Source organism: Arachis duranensis, chromosome 3, assembly GCF_000817695.3.
Source record: "Arachis duranensis cultivar V14167 chromosome 3, aradu.V14167.gnm2.J7QH, whole genome shotgun sequence".
NCBI classification, from domain to species: domain Eukaryota; kingdom Viridiplantae; phylum Streptophyta; class Magnoliopsida; order Fabales; family Fabaceae; genus Arachis; species Arachis duranensis.
The window spans coordinates 82,254,875-82,260,746 of NC_029774.3; the positions used below are offsets into that span (position 1 = coordinate 82,254,875).

Below are 5,872 nucleotides of genomic sequence, written 5' to 3' on the forward strand. Positions count from 1 at the left end.
GGAATTTTATCATCATGGTGACAAATTTCAGGTATTTCTACTAAATTTGGGTTTGGTTGGTGATGTGAAAACTGTTGTGGATACTCTAAATAAGGAGATTAAGGATGATTCTTTTTATTTGGCCAGGAACCACCTTGGGTGGAAGCTGTATGAAAGAAGTCTAAGGATAATGTGACAAAGATAGATAGAGGCTCAGATTGCTAAAGATCCATTCAAAGTTACTGCTAATTGAAGTGCTGTATTGATTATTATTCATAGCAAACTTTTTCAAGTTGAAAATGAAGATAATGTGTTGTGTCTGCATGAATAGTAACTGGCATTTCACTTGCTGGGGTATTTGGAATTAGAACAAATATCTGATATTTGAAGAAAGTAAAAATTAAAGCATCAATAACATGTGAAATTCAAAGCAATGAGAACAGATTTTTTTATCTGATATATAATTCTTTCTTTAAAAAAAGTTACGTTAATAAATTCTTTATTATCTTGTTGTATGATATAAAATTTGATTTGTTATATTTTTGAGAATAATTTTGACAATTCATATTTCAGTATTATAGACAACATCATATATTATATGTTTATGTATTTGTTTACGCTTTAATTTTCCAATACTACTCATCAGTTAGTATATTCATTGGGTGTTGGATTTCATGGTAATGCTTAATTCGTTTGCTACCTATGTTTCGCGTTATCGTTATTTGGTGCTATATAAACATTCCCTTTGCTTAAAAAGGTTGGATTAGAACTCCCTCCTATAGCATACATTTTCCACTCATCATATTGGTTGTTGACCACATAGGCTTAACTAAATATTTATAGTTTTATTGAATTTTAATTAAATTCTTATATTTTTTTTTAATTAGGTCTCTAAAGATATACAAGTAATTTCACAATTTTTTAATATTTTTTTGACATTTAACGTTAATAAAGACTAAATTAAAAAAAAATAATGTATAGAGCCCAATTAAAAAGAAAAAAATTATTTATTTTAATTTTTATTAAATTTTAAATATAAATTATAATAAGATAATATTTTCATTTAAATTTAAATAAAATAGTAAAATTAACTAATAAAAGTAAATTCAAAATTTTGTGTTTCAGATTAAATTAAGAAAAATACATTTTTACAAACTTAAAAGTTAAAAATGAAACTATTAATAATTATTTTAAATTAATCAAAATTTATCTTTCAATTCATTAATATCTAAAAAATTGTTATCCAGAATTTTAATTTTGAAAAATGCACATAACATATACGTTTTCAAAATTTTTATAAGGACTCAAATTTAAGAGTTTTTAGATTTTGAATTAACAGTGTTAAGTTCCGTAGCACTTTTCAGGGTGCATGCACAATTCTCAACCTCCTTCACATGCAAGATATATCCCACCATAACCATTTTCAATTCATGTCATATTTTTCCCCCTAAAAATAATAAGTAATATAGTGACAAACATTATATTGCAGGTATGTCATTAGGATAATAATTTAAGAATAAATTTTAAATATTTAATATTTTGTGAATCAATAGCTCAAAAAAAACTAAACTAAGCTGTTTTTTATTCAACATAATTATAATATCTATTAACAAATAATTCATGTTCCTAACAACTTTTATATCTTATATTATGCTATAAAATTTAATACGGTATTTTAATGCAGAGCATCTTTTTACCCTCTAATTGTGTGCATTTCCTAGTAATAGTAAAAATAGAAATTGATGCTTCTGAACCACTCCAGGCTCCAGATACCACATGGCTATGATGCAGATTCTACCGTGACCATAACTAGTAAAAAAGGTGATCATAGATCTATGGTCATGGTTTTAGATTTATGATCACAATCTTTATCGTGGTCTATTTTTTTGTGGTCATAGATCTATGATCACATTTTTTCTATTTATGGTCACGATTTTTATGATCATAGTTTCAATTTTCAAAATCTGACACTTTAATCACTGACCACTCACATGAAAATTGCAACAATAAACCTGTGATTTCTTGTTTCCTCTTTTATGCCTTCCTTAATCCCTATGGCCGCAAATCACTCACGTTTCTACCGGACTTAACAATTAACCTCTTTTTTAAAAAAACAGGTTAACTGATATATTAAAATTACGAGTGTCCATTATCACATTAGGGTGTTCAAATACAAACCGATCCAAATTAAACCGTTCGTTTAATTCAATTTAAATTGAAAATCGATTAAAACCGCACTAATTCGAATTTGATTAGATTCTATTTTTTACAAACCGCTCGGTTGGATCGGATTTCGGACTATTTTTCATAACCGATCCAATCCAATCCAAACCGCACAATGTGCTATATTATTATATTTACAATTATACTTATAACATGTTCAATTTGTTATACTTTTTTCTATTATTCATGTATTATTATTTAATAAATATTTTATGTTCAAAATATTATTTATTTATTTATTTTAACTAACCTATAATTTTATTTCTATTGTTATGTTATCGTTGACTTTTAAGATATTGTTAAGATTTGTTATGTCATCGATGGTTATTTAAAATTTGATATTGAGACTTGTTATATGTATTTAATCTTTTTTATTTAAAAAACTGCAAATCCAAACCGATCCAAACTGCTTGTAATCGGATCGGATTGGATCAGATTTTCAAAAAAAGTTCATCCAATCTAAACCGCACCACACATAAATTAAGCGTTCGGATCGGATGATTTTTTTCCTTAAAACCGAACCAAACCGTACTGCGAACACCCCTAATCCACAGGAACTAAATTTCAAACCAGTAAATAAGATATAATAGAAATAGAAATTTCACACAAATACTAAAAATTAATTTTATGATGCTTATGAGATTTTGCTTAAATTTAACCTAATTTATTTTTTATAATAAATTTTAATTTTTTAAAAATAATTTATTTTTATATCTTTTAAATTAAATAATAATTTTTAATTCTTTTTAATAAATAGACACTACTCTAGTTACTATAGCATTTACCGGTAAGGGTGTTCGCGGTGTGGTTTGGTTCGATTTTTGAGAAAAAAGTCATCCGATCTAATCGTTTAATTAAACTGCGGTTCGGTTTGGTTCGGTTTTTTTATCGAAGTCATCCGAACCAAAGCAAACCAATTAAAATCGGTTTGGTTTTGTTCGGTTTGTTCGGTTTTTTCAGTCAATTCAAAAAAAAAAAATACTACCATACTATTTCACAAAGTCATAACATTGAAATCGCAAACAAAAATACACAATAGCTAACAATGTCTTGATCCAATGAAATTTAACGACAAAAGAAATCCAAATACGACAATTAAAGAAAATGGGAGACAAATTGTAGAAACCTTGCTAAATTCTATGGTGACTTGTGAAAAGATGATGCAATAGACCTACTTTTTGCAATTAAAAGGAAGGGAAAATTTTGCTAAACGCTGCTTCTTGGTGGTTGTGGTGGTGTTTACACTGCCGGTAGTTGGGTTGTTGTCCATCTGAAAGAATGAAGTCCATCAGATACCAAAAACTCGTAAGAAAATCTCTATAGAAAAGTAACCAACATCTAGTCATCTACAACTACTCAGATACAGGTTACTTATGTAAAAGCATATAACTACAATCCAAAAATTAAATGAATAGATTAAAAAATAAATCACATAATGAAACATCATAACTAAGATCAATCTTACCTTGAAAGAGACCACATAGGATTTCAACTTTTAGGATGAACTACAGAAGCAGCAAAACACAGAAATATTAAATCAAAATCAATATCTCATAATATTAACTGACTTGTGCTATACCAAATAAAAGAACTTGTAATCACTGAACCATCAATAAACATAACTTCAGCTAAACATGACTGTGAAGTATGATACTTAAAGGAAGCTAAACAAAACTCAAACTAGGAAAACATCATCATTATTAATTATATATGTAAATATACAATTTGCCAACTTTGGCAAAAAAAGAAAAGGCTCCTGCCCTTTGCTATCTACAAGGAACTAAATCATGAAAAAAGGGGGTCAAGAATAGTCAAATACATTGAACAACAAATTAAATTTACAACCAATTTATAAAATCAAGAGCAGAAACACAACAACAAATAAATTAAAAACAGAATAATACCAAGTCAGTAATAACCAACAACAATACCAAGTCAGTAAACCAAACAATAACCAGCAAGGCAGCAACAATTACTTAATTAATCAAATAAACAACATTATAGCAACAATGAATCAATAACCAGCAACATTACCAAGTCAGTAATAAATCAATAAACAGCAACAATGAATCCAATTTTCAACAACAATACCAAGTCAATAATACATCAATAAACAGTAATAAGCAATAAACTGAAAAATAAATCTATAACCTCAACACTATATTGCTTCTGTGTAGCACCCTGCGAGATCAACTTCCTCGGTAATGCTGGTCCACCTTTATACCTAGACCATGGTAGATAGAAATCTGTTACATATTCTACAAATCAAACAGTAGTGACCATCAGATGACACAATTGAAATATAACCTTAACCGCCCAAGTTCCAAGACTTCTCCATTTATATGTTACCTTCAATCTAACATTATCAAGATCCAGAACCTCCAACACTTGATAAATCATACTAAATCACTTTAAAACTCAAAACAAAACAGCAAAACAAAACAAGACTCAAACTTTCATCAATTCAACAGAACAACACAAACCAGAAGTAGTTTCAGTAATTCAACAAAACAAAGAAAACAACAATTTCAAAAAAGTTACATACCTGACTCGGTGGCTCGGGCTCCATATCTGACTTGATACGATGCTCTGTGTCCACTGGGTGGTCCTGGGTGAGTGGGTGGTCCTGGCCTGCTGGGTGCGATTTGCGAGTTGCGAGGGACTAAGGGTGGCGGTGGGCGCGACTTGCAAGGGTGGTGCCGACCTGCTGGGCGCTGGCTGTGTGCTGCAGTGCTGGGCTGCTCTGTCCGTGAGGTGGTCCTGGGTGGGAGCAGTGGAAGGGCTGCGCTGGGAGGAAGGTGGCGGTGGCTGCAAGGTGGTGGGAGGAGGTCTCTCTCACCAGCGATGGGAGTTACAGAGAGCGAGGCTGTGAGACCTAGGGAGTAGGGAGAGAGGGGCTAGGGTTCGTTTGGGAGTGGGGCTTGGGGGAATGGCCGAATGGGGGGTACTGGGTTAGGTTTAAGTTTCGTTCATTTTGGGGGGCGGGGGGTTGGTTTTTCTTGGTTTTTAAACTTGATCGGTTCGGTTCGTTTCGGTTGAGATTTTCATTATTAAAATTGAAAACCGAATCGAACTAAAAACAGTAAAACATATTTTTTTGGATTTTTTCGATCATCAATTTATTCAATTTTCAATTTTTTCGATTCGATTGATCAGTTTAGTTCGATGTGAATCCGGTTTTGAACACCTCTATTTACCGGTACTAAAATGAGGAATGAATCAAAACTCACTCTAGTCGTTTTCCTTTGAAAAAGAAGAGCAAAAGCTGCCATGTCATGAAGGACAAGGTAGTGTTTTTTTTTTTTCCCTTTTTAAATAGGAGTGTGAGGGGGTACCGGAGTACGTTGCAGAAGACACAGGTTTTAGTGTCCCCTAACATATGGTTCCCCCAGCTGCTAATAAGTACGGATTCGTCCTGCTCAGCGGATCAACCGCGTCGCTCTATCACTCTCAGCGATATGTCGGGGCAAGTGTTATATACGGGCGAACGAGCACTACAGCGTTTCTTTCACGCGCATCTCTGCGCGTGATGCTTTCTTGCGCTATGTAGCTCTACCAGCGTCTGTTGCCTAGACCAGCGCCACGTAAGTCGCGTAACGTTGGCCGTTTTTACCGTTTGGCGTGGCAAACGAGGGAAGCTTGACTACGACCACCATCCTACGGCTCACAA

At 32.4% G+C, this 5,872-nt stretch overlaps 1 long non-coding RNA gene across 1 annotated transcript; it reads right to left on the minus strand.

The window, feature by feature from the left end:
• Positions 1-3,194: 3,194 nt before the first annotated feature.
• Positions 3,195-5,194, minus strand: LOC107479658 (uncharacterized). Its single transcript, XR_008007186.1, has 4 exons — positions 4,748-5,194; positions 4,354-4,426; positions 3,668-3,707; positions 3,195-3,472 (listed from the first exon to the last, which is right to left on the minus strand). It is a non-coding gene; the product is annotated as an uncharacterized LOC107479658 (long non-coding RNA).
• Between the last annotated feature and the right edge of the window lie 678 nt (positions 5,195-5,872).